Raw genomic sequence first — 19,390 nt, forward strand, 5'->3', positions numbered from 1 at the left:
TAGCTTATCTGTAAATAATTACCTTGGTATTGAAACTATTAAAAAGTTTCGAAAAACCAGTAATAAACAAAAAAAAAACTATTTTATAATATAAAATAACCGAAATAACAATGAAAAAAACAGAAATCGTATTACGGTGTATTACGGCTGGATCTGGTGACGTCACGATGAGGGCATCTAAGGGGGGGAATATTTTCGTACGTTGAAAAGGTTGAGTCTGGCCAACCTGTACAAATTCACAATGTCTTAGATTGACACTCGAAAACCTATCACAAAATATTTTTCTCAATCAGAAATTATTAACGTGATAGCTACAAATCTGTATATGATCTGAGTTGAATATTAAAGGCTTTGAAATCGGTAGAAACTTTCAGTTTTTTCACTTTTACTTTTCTTTTGAAAAAAATGTAACATAATGAACTATAATTTTAAAGGATTACTTTCATAGAATCATACTATCTATAATAGATGTACCAAAAGTTTTGCGTGAAACTGTACGCATGTTGGTATAGGACAACGCTGATTCAGGTACACGTAAATCAAGTGTTAACTGCATCATACTTTAAATATTAAATTGTTTTTGTAATTAAATACTGCTCAACAAAGATATAAAAAATAATAAAAATAAATTGTATCGAAAAATGTTAAATAATTTAAATCATGCTATCTATTAATGGGAAACCAAACTATACTTGCCACCAGATGTCGCCTCCATCTTGTAACGTTTACGTCAAAACTTCCGTCAATTGTCATCGAATAAAAACAAAAAAAGAGGCAGATTTGTAATTCTGCATTTCGAAGATGATTAAGAATAAGATGTCGGCATGGATGAGGTAAGATCTTTTAAAAAAATATATAAAATGAACAGAAACTTAGATTATTTTATAATAGTAAATGTATTCTTAAAATGAGCATTTACTTACTGTCGGATACGCCATCTAGGAATTGATAAAGAAAGTAGGGGAATTCATTTAGTAGAAAGTATACATTCATTGGGTAGAAATTATTCATGCATTTAGTAGAATAAGAAAATGAATTGTCGTTGTCACTTTTTACATTGTGATTAGATACGTTACAAGGAATGAATAAAATGTATTAACGAGTTCAATTACGAGAATTTACTTACGATTACGAGTACATACACAACAAGTGGCGACGAGGATAAAAGTAGAGCGAGGATAAAGGTAGAAGAAGGAAAAAAGTAAAGAAACGAGGAAAAAAAAGAAGTATTTACGTTTACCTACGTCTACGTTACACTATATACGAAATAGAAATGGAGGAAGTACTAAAACAAATTACACAAGTGCTACAAAACTTACACCAAAACCAAGGAAATACAAATACAATGGATCTAAGAGGAATTCAACTACAGAAGTTCGATGAGGGAAACGAAACCTTTGAATCGTACGTACAAAGATTAGAAAATTACTTAGAATTACAAAACTTGACAGAAGATACATCGGAAAATGATAAACGGAAGGTTCAAATTTTGATCAGCTGTTTGGGGCCGAAACACTACCAAATATTATCAAACCTTACAGCACCAGACTTACCGAAGACAAAGAAATACGAGGATCTTGTAAACCTGTTACGAAACCACATTTCTCCAAAACCAAGTGAGATAGCGGAACAGCACAAATTCACGATGCGAGTACAACACGAGGGTGAGTCAATTGCTCATTTCCATTCTGAATTAAAGAAACTTACCACAAATTGTAATTTTGTTTGCGAAAACTGTAAACAACCTACGGTGAATACGCATTTACGTTCACAATTTATACGAGGGGTAAGAGATACGGAAATCCGTGAAAGACTACTTCAACAAAATAAGTTAACATTCGAAGAAGCGTTGAAAGTTGCCATATCCATCGAAGCTTCAAAACAAGAAAGCCGAGAAATTCAAAGACCAATAATGGCAGTAAATTACGTCAACAAAGAAAAGAAAAAGTTTACAAATAAATCAGGAAATCAAAAGAATACAGGAAATTTAAAAGAAAAGAAATGTTTTAGATGTGGAAAAGAAAATCATATCGCTAAGGATTGCAAAGCCGAAAACCTAAAATGCAAGCATTGTGGAAGAAAGGGACATGTAGCCATCGTATGCTTCCAACAAGCGAAGAAGATAAAACAATTGAAAGAGGAGGATGAAGAAGAAGAGGAGGAAGAAAATGAAGAGAAAAATGAACTGGAAGAATATACAATAAATAGCATTAAGAAACTGGATACCACTCATTGCAATAAATACATGGTTCAATTACAAATCGAGAGCAAGAGTTGTTACATGGAACTTGATACAGGAGCAGCATTATCAATTATGTCGCAGAAACAATTCAAAAATACTTGTCCAGGAAAGAAACTGGAAAATACAAAAATTCAATTAAAAACCTATACAGGGGAAAAAATAAAACCAATCGGAAAATGTGATGTAAAAATTACATACAAGGACCAAAATACAATTGGGACCTTATACGTTTTACAAGAAGATGTCGATACAATAATGGGTCGAGATTGGATGAATAAAATAAAAATAAATTGGAATGAAATATACAAAATCAGTTTGGATCAAGATACGACATACAAAGAAAAATTAGAAAAATTATTGAAGAAGTATAATAAATTATTCGAACCGACTTTGGGGAAGATACCCAATACAAAATGCAATCTGAACTTGAAAAAGGAGACAAAACCAATATTCATACGCCCAAGACCAGTGCCATACGCCTTAAAAGAGAGAATAGAAGCCGAAATTGATCGTCTCGAGAAACTGGAAATCATTGAAAAAACAACTTACTCAGAATGGGGAAGTCCCATAGTACCCGTGGTAAAACCTAGCGGTGAAATTAGATTATGTGCCGATTACAAAGCTACGATTAATAAAAATTTAGAAGATGACAATTATCCAATACCAAGAATCGATGACTTATTCTCGAAATTAGGTGGTGGAAAATATTTTTGTACATTGGACATAAATCAAGCATATTTACATATGGAGGTTACAGAAGAAAGTTCAAAAATTCAAACGATCACAACACATAAAGGAAATTATCTAGTAAAAAGATTAATGTTTGGAACTAAAATTGCACCAAATGTTTGGCAACGTTTTATGGACCAGGTGTTAATTGAGTTGGAAGGAGTATCTTGCTTCTTCGACGACATTGTGGTCCAGGGAGCGACTTATTCAGAATTATTACAGCGACTAGAAAATGTTTTCTCAAGATTGGAAAAGAATGATTTACATCTCAAAAGAAACAAATGCCAGTTTTTACTAAAATCAATTACGTATTTAGGACACAAAATAGACGAGAACGGACTACACCCATTGGAAGACAAGATAAAGGCAATAGTAAATTGTCCAAGACCAAATAATGTAGACGAGGTGAGAGTATTTTTAGGCCTCATAAACTACTACCAAAAATTCATTCCAAATTTAGCTTCAAAATTAAATCCGATAAATAATCTTTTAAGGAAGCAATCAGAATTCATATGGTCAAAAAAGTGTGAGGAAAGTTTCAGAACGCTAAAGGAAGAAATAACTAGTCCAAAAGTACTTATACCATATAAACCGAAACTTAAATTGGTATTAGCTACGGATGCATCTCCTACGGGATTGGGAGCAGTAATTTCACATATCTTACCAACAGGCGAAGAGAAACCAGTAGCTTTTGCGTCACGATCGCTTTCAAAAGCTGAAAGAAACTACAGCCAGATTGACAAAGAAGCGACAGCTATCGTCTGGGGATTAAAAAAATTTTGTCAATATTGCTATGGAAGGAAAATAACACTTGTGATGGACCATAAACCGCTAACAAGGATCCTCCATCCCGAAAAAATACTACCAGCTACATCGGCAATTAGATTACTACATTACGCAAGTTACATGGCAGGATTTAAATATGACATCATCTATCGAAACACCAAAGACCACGGAAATGCAGATTTTTTATCACGATTTTCTACAACGGATGAAACCGAGATAACGAAACTGTCAGAAGAAAGCGTATTTTATATAAACCAACTTCAAATGTTACCCGTAACCAGAGAGGAAATTAGACGAGAAACTAGAAAAGATCCAGAAATTACTAAATTGATTATATCACTTGAAAATGGAGACGAAGACCAAAATTTGACGAAATTTACATTGGAAGATGGATGCCTGTTTAACGGAATGAGAGTGGTCATACCAAAAACATTACAAAAAAGAATACTGGAAGAATTGCACACAGCACATACTGGAATTGTCAAAATGAAGGCACTTGCTCGAAGTTATGTATGGTGGAAAAAAATAGATGAAGATATTGAAACTTTAACAAAGGAATGCCGGCAATGCTGTCTTACTAAGAACAACCCAAAAGCAATCACCAAATACCATACCTGGGAATACCCAAAATCACCGTGGCAGAGAGTACATATTGATTACGCTGGACCATTCCAGGAACATTACTTCCTGATAATAGTCGATGCTTATACAAAATATCTTGAAGTTTTCCCTACAAAATCAATGACAACGGAGATAACAATAAAAAAACTAAGAGAAACATTCAGTAGATTTGGACTACCAATCACTTTGGTAAGTGATAATGCTACCAATTTTAAAAGCCAAGATTTCAAGGAATTTACACAAACAAATGGAATTATACATCGATTCTCCGCGCCGTACCACCCTTCAACAAACGGCCAAGCGGAGAGATACGTCCAAACGGTCAAGAAAAAACTAAAAGCAATGGCATCGGAGCCAGGGAATATCCATCTCAAATTATGCAAACTCTTAATGCAGTTTAGGAAAACACCAAGTGCAGCCACGAACCAGAGTCCGGCGGAGTTGCTGTTAAAAGGGAATTTCAGAACACGTATCGATCTGGTGAGAAGAGAAATAGGAACAGAAAACAAAAAACAAGAAAACTTAAAAATAAGAGACTTTCAACAGGGAGACCAAGTCCTTGCGAGATTTTATAACAACCCAGAAACAAAGTGGAAGATGGGAAGAATCATAAATAGAGAGGGAAATTTGCATTACGAAGTAGAAGTAGAGGGAGCTATACACAGAAGACATATTGATCAATTGATGAGTACTAAATTCAGAGGACCAAATGAAAAGATTCCTGAAATAATAGAAATACCTGAAGGGGACAAAGAGGCAGATGATAGCGATAAAACCACTACACCTGAAACCATAAGAACAGAAGAAAGAGAAAAGGAACCAGAATAGATCAAAGAAGAGTCAGGGCACCAAAAAACTATACCAAAGAAAGAAACCAAAAAAACAGGTGAGGAATCAACCGCAACAGAAGGTTTACGACGTTCGACACGAATAAGAAAACCACCACAGAAATTGGATTTATAAAGAGGGGAAAAGTGTCGGATACGCCATCTAGGAATTGGTAAAGAAAGTAGGGGAATTCATTTAGTAGAAAGTATACATTCATTGGGTAGAAATTATTCATGCATTTAGTAGAATAAGAAAATGAATTGTCATTGTCACTTTTTACATTGTGATTAGATACGTTACAAGGAATGAATAAAATGTATTAACGAGTTCAATTACGAGAATTTACTTACGATTACGAGTACATACACAACACTTACTTACTTACTACATTGCTTATATCACTTACTTCATTTTATAAGTTTGTTTTTGTTATTTTTCGTGACTGCTACTTTGGGCTTAATCCTGTTTGCATCCCAAATAAATAAATTCATTTCCAGGGGCAGTGATTTCTCCAACAAAATGGCGCGCCACCACATTATACCCTTCCTGTTGGAGTTTATTTAAACCAATTATTTCCCAATCGATGGATTGGGAGAAGAGACTGCAATATCACCAGATTTACACCACTGGACCAAATACTTTGGATGAACAAAAAATCAGAATCCGAAAAGTTCAGCAAATAATTCTTGATACCTTAGGGAATTGTTAAGAAGAATTTAAAAATTGTTTAGGAGCTGCCCAAGGTATGCTATTTCAACATTTAGCTGACTTTTAATTTTTTTATTTATTCATTTTGATAAAATTTTAATGAAATTGTATAATCCCTAATGCTAATTTATCTGGTGGTTCCTGTGATATCAAGGCTATGTCACTCTTCCTCAGCTTGAATTGTTGTTAATATATTCATAAATTCTGTGTCCTTCTAAATCTATCATTCTGATAGATAAAAAATACATTGAGTGAGGACATTTACTTCTGATTAGTTATAATAATACAATTCTATAGGTATAAAACAGTGTTGTCCACTAATTTTTGATCAAAATCGACTTTTTATATAAATGTCTTGCCAAGATCGACCGAAGGGTTTAAAGTAACCTTACTTTTTTTTTTGCTCTGAGGCCCAAATATAGATATTTCAAATTCATAATATTTTTGGCAATAGACGTTATAGTCACCACTGATTTAGAGCTTATAAATAAAAAATGGTAATAATTGGGATCAATCTTGTTATGGATTTAGTCTTTATGGCCCATTACTAAGGTTTTATGTATAAAAAGTATTTCACCATCGCTTTTAGTTTTTGAGTTATGATTGAGTTAATTTTCGAAAATCAACAATTTTGATGTTTAATCGATTTCGAGCTTATAATTAAAAAATAGTAATAATTGGGTTCAATCTTGTTATGGATTTAGTCTTTATGGCCCATTAGTAAGGTTTTATGTATAAAAAGTATTTCCCCATCGCCTTTAGTTTTTGAGTTATAATTGTGTTAATTTTCGAAAATCAACAATTTTGATGTTTAATCGATTTCGAGCTTATAATTAAAAAATAGTAATAATTGGGTTCAATCTTGTTATGGATTTAGTCTTTATGGCCCATTAGTAAGGTTTGATGTATAAAAAGTATTTCCCCATCGCCTTTAGTTTTTGAGTTATAATTGAGTTAATTTTCGAAAATCAACAATTTTGATGTTTAATCGGTTTAGAGCTTATAAATAAAAAATGGTAATAATTGGGTTCAATCTTTTTATGGATCTAGTCTTTATGGTCCATTACTAAGGTTTTATGTATAAAAAATATTTCTCCGTCGCTTTTAGTTTTGAGTTATGATTGAGTTAATTTTCGAAAATCAACAATTTTAATGTTTAATCGATTTAGAGATTATAAATAAAAATGGTAATAATTGGGTTCAATCTTGTTATGGATCTAGTCTTTATCGCCCATTACTAAGGTTTTATGTATAAAAAGTTTTTCTCCATCGCTTTTAATTTTTGAGTTATGATTGAGTTAATTTTCGAAAATCAACAATTTTGATGTTTAATCGATTTAGAGCTTATAAATAAAAAATAGTAATAATTGGGTTGAATCTTGTTATGGATTTAGTCTTTATGGCCCATTAGTAAGGTTTTATGTATAAAAAGTATTTCCCCATCACTTTTAGTTTTTGAGTTGTAATTGAGTTAATTTTCGAAAATCAACGATTTTGACGTTTAATCGATTTAGAGCAGTAGTGTCCACTAATTTTTGATCAAAATCGACGTTTTATATGTCTTGCCAAGATCGACCGAAGGGTTTAAAGTAACCTTCCTTTTTTTTTGTTCTAAGGCCCAGATATATTTCAGATTCATGATTTTCTTGGCGATCGACTCAAAACTGCTTTGCGATCGACGTTATGACTGGTATAAAATGTGAGATATATTTTTATCTAATATATTTTTTTTTGTATTTTAGGTGAGGCCAACGCTCTAAAAGTATAAATAGTACCGATTTGTCTCAGTTGTGCACCAGTTAGTGGTGCACTGAAATTACAAACACCTTCAAGAAAGTTATTTTGATCAGTAATATAATGACACCAACTACGGTTTTCATGTGGTCTAACTTTTGAAGACAATTTCTCAGTTTAGCAGGTAATAGTTTAATTTTTTTTGTGAAATTTCCATTCGAAATTCGGAATCGATTCCATTTCTGAGCATCGATTCTGATGCTTTAAAATTAAACTCAAAAAATAATTTTAAAAACTAAAATCAAGTCCAAGAATCGATAAATTATGAATTCGAGTCGGCATCTGTATCAAATATACTGTAATGGAGATCATAATCAAGTCGAAATGGAAATCATATGATTCTGATTCGAGTCAGACTCTGATCCTGACTCGATACTTAGAATCGAGTACAAGAAAATTTAGAATCAATTCTACTCCCATAGTTTTAAGAATCGAGTTTGGACTTGATTTTGCTGACACGTACCATCAGTTAATAGTGTTACAATAATGATTCTGTATTATGACTTTTGCTAAAACGCAAAATTACTTAATCTTGAAAAAATGTGTGCATTAAATAGTTTTTATCTGTTTAAAGAAAACTTTGTAAATTGAACAATGGATCTTTTATACATAATTAACCCCTAAATTATAACCAAAGCATGATTTATCAATTACATTAAATATTGAGCAAATTTTAAACAATACAATACAATTTTCAATTGCAAATTAACTTATTGAGTAATTTAAAACTAATAATTTGATTCTTGTTTGTAGGCTCATTCTTAGTCTTTGTTATAAGCTTAGCTGCCTATCTTCGCGGAGACATTTGTTTTTGAATAGAATAATCATTAAGGATAGAATTTAGCTTGAAAATTAACTTCGGTGAATTCTCTATTTTACGTTTTTATTTATTGGAATAATTTTCATGGGGTATTCTTGTGGGGTCCACCCAGGGAAACTATTCAACGTGTTATAAAATTGAAAAGTAATAAAGAAAATCACGTTTAATGACAAACTTAAAAGTGATATTTCTCCAAATTGAAACTTTAATTATAAATTTGGGTGAATGGTTTCCCTTCGTATATGGATTATAGTATGTATACTGAAAGGTACAATATAAATAAATTGTATTTATGACGAATTCACTGAAGTTTGAATATTGACCATTTTTGACAGAAAATCTAGGGATTTAGTGTAGTCAAATTGATTTTAAAAGTTCATCGGTTCTTTACTAGATGGCGCCACAAAAAAAATCTTATTTAAATCTTATTATTTCAAAAGTTATCCGTTAGCTTCACAGCGTTGTGAATTTTGAGTTAAAAGTCCTGTATAATTTTGTAATTATGCATTACTACACCGTTTAAAAATCGAAACCAAAAAGAAAAAATTTGCCGAATTGAGTTACTATGTTATTTAGTTTAATCAGTTCGATTTGGTTCAATCAGGTTCAATATTATTAATTAATAGCAATAATTTTATTGTTTTTATCGTGAATTGCTGTAAATTGGTGCTGTAAGTGCTTGAGTGGTCTAAACTATACGGTTTGAAGCTCAATGCTAATAAAACCCAAGCCATAATATTTGGTACAAATCCTCTACGGGGCAGGGTGGCTACTTTTGCTAACTCGCAACTTCTACTTGGTGACACCGTCATTAAATTTTCGAATGTAATTAAGAATCTTGGAGTTATGATGGACTCTGCACTGTCTTGGCGCCCCCAGGTTCAGACGATTTGTAAGAGGGTTTACTCTTGTTTCCACTCCCTCCATAAATTTAAGTGTTTTCTTCCACCTTACGTTCGACGCAACCTCTGTTATTCGCTGATTTTTCCACATCTTGATTATGCGGATACGGTTTGTACTGACCTGTCGATATCTTTGTGTAATAAACTCCAGAGATTACAAAATAATTGCATACGTTTTATATTCGATCTTGGGAAATATTGTCATATTACTCCTTACCGCAATAACTTACGTTTGCTTACGTACGTAAACCGTCGGTCCTTCCGTGTGTTAACAAGTCTCTATAAGATTATTAAGACTCAGAGTCCACAGTACTTATTTAATAATTTTAAATTCTTATCATCACACGACCGTCCCACTCGTTCGCAATCGGACTTAATTCTTCTATTCCCAATACATCATACGAATTTATACCACAGGTCATTTACGCTGTACGCCATATCACTCTGGAATGGTTTCCCCATGGATATTAGAAACGCTCCAACCCTGTCATCTTTCAAGACTTGTCTTACACATTTCCTCTTCTCTCGTTAAATTGCGATCTTGTAATATTTTACTTCCTTTTCTTCTTTTCTACTTTCTTTTCTATGTTCCTTATTCACCTTCTTTCTTTTCTGCTTTGTTACTCTGTGCATTTCTTACACTTTTCTTCCCTCCTTTTTGTTGTTTGTTTTTTTTTTTTTTCGCTTTTGGTTAATTATGCGTGCGTTAATTACTTACTATTCTGTATATCTGGTGGTATCATTGTAATATAGTTTAGACTGGGTCGATTGGAAGATATCGTCTTTGGCGATAAATCGTTCCGTTTGTCAGAATTGAATTTATGATTTGTTTTTCACTGTCATTGTTATAATCATCTTTGCTTTTTTTTTTTTTTTGTTACACTACCGCCGCTAATATAGGATAATTATAATAATGTACAATTTTCCTTTGTTCTTTTATGGCAATAAAGTTTGTTTATTATTATTATTATTATTAAATTGGGGCAATTCAATCTGGTAGAAAGGGTTTAAAAAACAAACGCAATATTATAAATACGCTAATATTTATTAAACGGACAGAATTATACTATTTAAAATTATATATATAATAAAGATAAATAACTTTTTCTTTTTTGTACTTCCGATGTTTTTATTTATTTTATTTATGCTCTACCGGTTTCGGTCGTAGCCATCATTCAGGAGCGTCTATAATTAAACCACATACAATTATTAAACAATTATAAAATGAAAGTATGACATTAAAAGAACATGTGTTAATCTAATCTAAAAATAACTTACGTCAGTTTTCTTGAGATTTCCAGCAAAAGCATTACATGAAAACAGGTGTACACTAAACAAATATTTCGATTAATCTATTCTTCAATAAACGATCGTCCGAAAAACACAAATATCTTAATTATAAGCTGATGAATATGGACAAAAAAAAACCCTAAATTTGATCAGGTTAGTCCTCACTCGTCCAAACCTACACTCGAGCAAAACATAAACTACACATTATTAAACATCATATATGGTTTATTACAACCTGTCTAAGGGAGGGACTTACGCCGAATTTCGTTAAAATTAAAGTCCATAATCGATTCGAGAGAACACAATATAGGAAAATACAAATAGACCTCATGAAGAGAGAAAAACGCCAACATCACAGGAAGATTAATGAGATGAATAGTTTACTTTATAAAACTTATCAAGACCTATCACCCACTGGAAATAGATAAGATTATGTCCGAGGAGAAGTTGATCAACTATAATGATATCAAGAACGACCAAGCCAAGACAGAACGAAAGATAGAAATCTGACGCAAAGATAGGGATAACAAAAACAGGAAGAAGAACGAGTACTTTAACCCAAATTATCCCTTCCATCCTCGCATAACAAACATGTCGAAATTCATTTTTAACACAGAAGAAATGAAACTTTTATCTAAAGGTCACAAGTTTGCTCTACCTACAGAAACTAATCTCAGTTTAGCAGCAATAGAAATAGAAGCCAATATCAAATATCTCCCCAACCAAAATCAAATGAGGAATGATATCAAGTTTCTATTAACTAAGGAAGAGAAAAGAATAAATGAAAAACAGAACAAAGATCAAAAACCAGGAAAGAACTACCATTCCCTAAAAAATGAAGTTTCTCACCTAAAGATCATTAAAAAGAAGATCAAAGATAATGATTTGATATTAATTAATGCAGACAAAAATGCGGGAATGGTCATACTACAAAAGGAGGATTATATCAATAAAACCATGGAATTCATGGAGAACAACAAATTTAAAAAACTTAAAAAAACCCTATGATTTTTAAAAAATATCTTCCACACCTTCATAAAATTAATTAGATGAACCTCCAGTTACCCAAAATGTATGGCCTACCCAAAATACATAAGACCAACATCCTGATAAGACCGATCATTTCAAGCATAAGCTCTAGTACATACTATCTAGCAAAATTCCTTAGCTTCTTCACTAGGAACAACCTCACATTCAGACCGAAATACACAATAAAAAACAGGAAGGACTTAATGGAAAAGATCAATCAGACTGAACTTCCAGAAAAATTCTCTACGATATCTCAAACTTGTACACTAATGTCCCTATCAAAGAAACCTTGGATATCTTAAGAAAATTGCTCACAGATGAACTTCAGGAAGAAAAAGAAGTAGACGTCTTTCAAGATTTGCACTGAACAGAATTTTTGCAGTTTTGAGGATAACATTTCCACATATCCAGACGGTTTACCCATGGGTTCACCACTGAGTGGTTTCTTGGCCGATCTCTTCCTCAATAAAATAGAAGAAGACTTAAGCTTAAACACAAAGAATCCATATTAAGAAAACATCATCTTATGGACTCGATATGTAGACGATATCCTGGTTTTGTGGAAACAAGAAAACCTGGATAAAATTGAGGAACTACACCAATACTTAAACAGCCTACATGATAAATTGAACTTCACCATTGAAATCGAAAAACAAAAATCCATAAATTTCCTGGACTTGACAATAAGTAGGAGGAATAGAAACAATGATTTTAACATTTATCGTAAGCCAACACAGACAGACACTGTGATTCCCTACGACTCTTTTCATCATGTTACACATAAATTGGCGGCTCCCCGAACATACATACACAGAGCATTTAACAGCAATTTATTAAGCGAGACTCTAGAAAATGAACTCAACATCATAAGACAAATGGCAGACAACAATGGTTTCCCAATTTCCATCATTAATAAAATCATTTATAAGGCTGAAAACTCACATAAGAACACATCTACACTACAAAGATTAAAAGAGGAAGACACATCCAAGAGATATATCTCCTTCAGGGCGATGAACTGTCCCGAAAAATCCAAAATTTATTTAAAAAGTACAACATTGAAACATTCTTTACAAGCAAAAATACTATAAAACAACTACTTTTTAACGCTAAAAAGAATACAAACATACTACAAAAAAACGGTGTCTACAAATTGAAATGTTCCACTTGCAACGCTTATTACATGGGCGAAACAGGTAGAGCCTTAGAAAAAGGAGTAAAACATCTCACTAAGGATAACTCTAATTTCGGACGACACCTTAAAGAAAATAATCACGAGTTTAAAGAGGACGATTGCATAAGATTGTTACACTCTCATAGAAAAGGGTTTCAATTGGAACTTTTGGAGCAATACGAAATTGACAAACATAACTTTAAATATCCAAATCTTAACTGCTTGAACGACCAATTACACAAAGAAGTAAAGCCACTATACAAAGTCCTAAAGGAACCTTTCTCTGATTTAAAAACTGAAATATAAATTATCCCTCTCTGAACGAGGAGCCTGAATATTGGGTTAATTCAGGTTCGCAACAGAGAGGGGAGATAACAACACAACCCATGTTTGACGAAATTTCTTAAAACAAGTTTTACTCTAATAAAGAACCTTAACAACGGAACCCGAAGAGAAATTAATCAGTTTGATTCATAGTTTTTTGTGATTTTTTATCGTTTTTCGGACGATCGTTTATTGAAGAATAGATTAATCGAAATATTTGTTTAGTGTACACCTGTTTTCATGTAATGCTTTTGCTCGAAATCTCAAGAAAATTGACGTAAGTTATTTTTAGATTAGATTAACACATGTTCTTTTAATGTCATACTTTCATTTTATAATTGTTTAATAATTGTATGTGGTTTAATTATAAACCGGTACAGCATAAATAAAATAAATAAAAACATCAGAAGTACAAAAAAGAAAAAGTTATTTATCTTAATTAAAAGCTGATGAATATGGACAAAAAAAAAACCCTAAATAAAGATATATAATAGTTATTTATTGTGTAAGTGTTTTAGACAGCATTTTATTCACGTAAGAATGTTCCAATTACAATTAATATTGATGTATTGTACATTACTGGATTTAGAAAAAAAATCTCTATCCAATAGTGTGAAGAAAAACATACCGAGCAATTTGAAAATCAAAAGTTGATAATCGCTAGAAATTGAAGATGACATTTGTAGCATGAATCATAGTGTTCATCAAACGTTTTCATTTGATACCTCGCTCATGAAAATCGGAATAGCTCAGCGGTCATAGTTTCTTGTTCTGCATTTATTCCATAATCGGTATTTTTCTCTTTACATACTCTATGTGTAATTCGCTTTTTTGGAGTTTGAGTTTTCAACCATTCCTTCCTATTGTGGAATTTATTTATAAATTTTTGGTGGTAAATTCCCGGGTATTCTAAAAATATTTTGGGAAAAATATTTGTCTACCAATTTAATGCTGCAAAAAATACAGAAACACAAAATTATTCTAAAGAATTTGTTACAATAATACACCGAAATTATGAATATGAGTTTACGTAAGTCGGAGTAACGGAAATCGCGGTATTACTACATTTGTGAATCGACATGAGCAATATATTACAATGCAAAACAGATAAAATACTGAATAACAAACACAAACCTTCATTATATCTCAAAACAGATATATTTGCTCTTAATTTGAACGAGAATCTGTTGGTTAAATTTAACCGTTTTCCACAGTTAAACTTACATAACACGGCCATAAATGTTTCTGCAGGATTATTATTTTCATTTTTAATAATTTTATGAGCTTTCCTTAGGACAATTTCCAAAGCACCTGAAATTATTGACTAAGTAAAAGACAAACTGCACCACAATAATTAACATCAATTCACACACCGTTTATGTGATATCGTATCCCACTACCTTGAAATTGGGTCATTCATGACTGTGATTTGTCTGATACTATGTTACAATTCAGCTCATTGCATAATGTGTGATCACCATACACATGAGCGACTGTATTGGCCACCTCTTTCTTTAACACGTCAACGTTATTACTTGTATTTATGCATTTCAAAATGTGTGTCTGAATTTTCTTTATAATTGCTAACGATAATAATTTTCTTCCACTCGGCGGTATAGTTGTACCCAGCTTGATTGTATGGAGTGTTTTACTAACATTCTTTATAATGTGGTTGCTGCATTCGATTTTTTTCAATTTATCGCCATACGGTACTTTCTGTTGTATTTTTGCAAATGTGCTGGAATCACCATCGGCAACAAATTGCAAATAACGAACGCCATGCATTTCTTCACTGCGGTTAAAGCCTTCGCAAACAATATCAGATTCCATAAAAAAAGGGCCGCTCCAGTTCTTAAAACACACGTGCCTCCGTGCTGTAACTTCTTTATTTGATGCCTTTGTACAAACGGCAATACTTGTTGCGAACACTTTTTTCGTGTGCTTTCCAACAATAACAGTCTACGGATTTCATGATTAGTAACGGTTTTGCACATGCATTTTGATTAGTAACACCCTGTATATTATACGCTCTCAGTCCAGGTATACACAAAATTATTTTCGCAACTATTTAAAAGCTAGAAATTAATGGGTTAAAGATATGTTCTCCACTTACTATTATAATATATATCGATATATATTTAAATAAAAGCAAGCTAAAGAAGTTTTTTCTAGTATATCTTTTTGGTATAATTTTTAATATATTCCCAACTTGCAACATGGATAAAATTCTTACTTGCTATTATGTTATTAATCTTATAATTGTTGCTTTAATTTTCGGGTAGGGGTTCTAAAATAAAATAAACGGTATTTTTTCATAATTTTTGACATTTCTAGGCCGCTGGAGCGAACGATTCAATTATGAGGCTGCTTGTGCAAAAATATAGATATGTATTTGAAAAAACTTACTGCACCAGACGAAGCATTATAATTATGGCCGTACGAACGCTTCCTCCAACCACCATCCAACTAAACGTTAGTCCAAGGAACACCATCATCGTCTGTTTGTCCTTTTTCTAGAGCTACTTCTTTTTTTGCTTTGCCTGCTTCCTCCATAGACCGCAAGGCATCGGCTTTTATGTGATTTCCTAACTCATTAGCGATGTCAATGAATTTATTTCCATTTAAAGGAGGTATAGTCATAGCTGATAGAAGTTCTGCTGTTTGGTTGTGAGTACTTCCACACATAAGAGTACCTCAAACCAGTAATCTGTTAGTTTTCTGTTTAGTTGGGTCTTCAGTACTATATTTATACAGTCGATCGCACATATTGCAACCGAATGTGATAGTACTACTGAGACCATTATGTTTTTCTGATACTGGTCGAAGGTATCCACATGTGCAAATTTTAGAATGGTTATATTGTAGTGATGTAACCCACTGCAGCACGTATCCTAGATCTACAATACGAAAACCATTTATTGCTTCTAGTTGTGCAGTGTGATCCACCTCTATGTCCAGTGCATGATTCATAGTACTATAGAATAATACATAAAAAAAAATAGTTTCTAGCAATACAAAAAAAAAATAATTAAACATACTTATCGTATTCTTCAATAAATGAGGGAAAGTCATACACATTGCCACACTTTCTGCAGTATATGCAATAACACTTCTCTTCCCTGTGATCATATGTTTTGTCATTTCTGTGGTTAATCTATCTTGACGTCGAGCTTTTCCATTTTTTATTCTATTATTACCGTTTCCAACTCTTCCATGGTTATCTGCTCACCTGTTTCTGTTCTGTTTCTTATTTTGTGGTACAGGGGTCGGTAAATTAATTTCATTTTGACTATTTACGTTTAACAGTTCCATGAAGTGTTTCTTCCATTTTCCCTCAGTACTAATCCGTTTTTATCCTTTACAGCTTTAGTCTCAACTATTTCTTTCTCTGCATCCTTATCTCCGAACCATGTCCAATTTTGCTTTTTTGCCTCAATCACCATTTCTTTCACTTTCTTCCTTTCATGAGCGAGGTATCAAATGAAATGATTTGATGAATACTATAATTCATGCCACAAATAAACTTATTCCAACGCCATCTTCAATTTCAAGCGATTATTATCTTTTGATTTTCAAATCACTCGGTATTTTCTTCACGTTATTGGATAGAGACTTTTTTGGAAAACTTTTGTTGGAAAAAATTTATTTATAGCATGAATCATAGTATTCATTAAACCATTTCATTTGATACCTGGCTCATTCTCAAATCGGAATCTAAATGACAGAGTTACAGCTTGGGGCGTTTTTTGTATAACATCCTGTATATAATTTTGTATTTGTCCATAAACAATTTTTCCCTGAAAGCAAAAATTTAATTCAAAAGGCATTCAAATTACAACAAATACAGGTGTAACAAATCTCCGTTGTCACTTCTGTCGAGTTGGTTGATCATTCTTTCTCCATAATCGTGTTTTCTTCCATGATTTCTTGGTGAAGTTATTTGCTTTCAAAATTACCCAACAAGAAGATGTTATCTTCGTCTTCCAACAAACACAAGTTTGGTTTAACATACCATTAATAATGAAACTGCTAAAAAGTTTTAACATAAATGAACAACCAATTATAATTTTCTGCTACTACGTACCATGTGGAAGCATTCACAATAATAATTTTTCCTAATAATTATGTAGTATCGAATAGATAGTGCATATAAATTGATGAATTGCAACACTTATTAATTAAATTTTTTTCATTTTGTTTCAGCTTGTGGACGAATTACATGGATTTAAGATGGTTAATCATGGTGCAACTAAAATGGGGCTATTATGTTAATAGTAACTATTTTCTCTGATATTCAATGGAACTTCCTTCAGTAGGTCTAACAAATTAATTACAAAAAAGGAAAATTGATGCTGAACGTCACTTTCCACTGTCACATGTGGGTTATTATCAGACCAACATAAATTTGTGTATTATTTCCACAATATGCTGCTGAGATATTTCAATGATTTCATATTTGTGATATGTAGTTAGGAACCAGTCTTTTATGGCTGTGCTATGGATAGGTAGACAAGTGTTCTACGAAGAATAATTGCCACAGAGCTTTAAAATAATTCTTTGTGGAATGCATGTTTATGTGCAACCTGTACATTTTGGGATTTGTTTTTTGATAATTTGTTTTGTTAAAGTATCTAAAATGTAACTCTTCCTTATAACTCTGCTTATTTTCTGTGTAGTGGATGTTATGTAACTGTTCACACAATTATTTTGAGTCATTTAAACTTCTGTATAAGTAAAATTTTTAAAATTACAACCGAGAACTGAAATATTAATAATATAACGTTCACCCAATGTTATTATGCTTAAGAGAATTCGTTATGGTCCTCTAAGTTACTGAGGCGGGTCGCTGCGTGGGGGGAGGAAGCTCCAGAGACGGGCCATACACGGTCATGTGACCATGATGACGCGAGAAATAGGCGGGTGCAAGGCGGAAAAATAGAAACAAATATCGAAAACTCATCTCTGTACGGAGTCGCCGCGTGCCGCCGACTATTTTTTGTAATCAAATAAATTTTATTGCTTTTATACCTTGATAACGGACAAATTTATTACAGACAAAAAAAATTATTTTTTATTTACCAAATATTTATAGATCCTACTGCATTATTATATTAACTGCTAATACTGCTTATATTTTCAAAAAATATAAAATAATTATAAGTTTATAGCAGTGAAAAAAATTAAAATATGTATTTTAATTTAAAAAATATATAAACAAAGAAATATAAATAAACATAATATGCAAAATTTACTTAACAAACATTAACTAAAACAAACAACAAAAATAACAAAATATTCTACTTACAAAACTATTATTGATTATACAATGCGATCAAGAAAGCCGGTCCGCTAAAAACTACTTTCCCAAGCGCTTGATGCCAATACTTACTGCCCTCGTCACAGCGGTCACACCCTCCTTCCACTTGTTTTAATAGTGGTGGGGAAATGGGAGGAAACTTTTAGTTTAGTAAACATAACCTTAAAAACTCACACGCACAAAATTAAAAATGTTACTCTCGTTACACAAAATTCGAAATAAATTCTCTCTGGAGTTAGATTGGTGGATGTAAATTTAAATTATGATGAAAATAATTAAAAAGGATTAATTAATAAAAAGAAAACCCTTTAAACTATTCCTTTGTAATTAATTTATTTCATAAATCAAAAAAAGATCTTTTATTTTATTATAAAAATAAAGGTTTAGAAGTTTTATTTATTACAAAACGAATTCAAAATGTTGACCATTCTTTTCTAAACATAAAGTGATTCTTCTTTTCATATTATCGAAGACCTGTACAAGTTGCTCTGCAGTTATTTGTTGAACATTGTGTCGTATTGCATCTTCCAATTCTTCTATGGTCTGTAAACGGTTTTTGTAGACAGAATTTTTGAAATGACCGAATAAAAAGAAATTTAGTGGGGGTTAGATCGGGTGAGTGAGGTGGCCAACATCCTCTACCGATTACTCAATCATCATAAAATTCATGAAGGAATCTTTTGTTTGTTCGTTCAGTTGCATTGTCATGTTGAAAAAATCCTTCTTCCAATTCATCATCATGTAATTATTCAATGAATTCTTGTAATAAAGCACTTTGACAACTTTCCTGTCATGACATAAGGTAATTCACTACATTTTCCAGACA

At 32.2% G+C, this 19,390-nt stretch overlaps 1 long non-coding RNA gene across 1 annotated transcript; it reads left to right on the forward strand.

Annotated features, from left to right (window-relative positions):
• Positions 1-709: 709 nt before the first annotated feature.
• LOC111420187 (uncharacterized) lies at positions 710-19,350 on the forward strand. Its single transcript, XR_011641273.1, has 4 exons — positions 710-833; positions 5,704-5,949; positions 7,657-7,832; positions 17,451-19,350. It is a non-coding gene; the product is annotated as an uncharacterized lncRNA (long non-coding RNA).
• Positions 19,351-19,390: the final 40 nt, after the last annotated feature.

The sequence above is a fragment of the Onthophagus taurus genome, chromosome 8, assembly GCF_036711975.1.
Source record: "Onthophagus taurus isolate NC chromosome 8, IU_Otau_3.0, whole genome shotgun sequence".
Classification (NCBI taxonomy): Eukaryota; Metazoa; Arthropoda; class Insecta; order Coleoptera; family Scarabaeidae; genus Onthophagus; species Onthophagus taurus.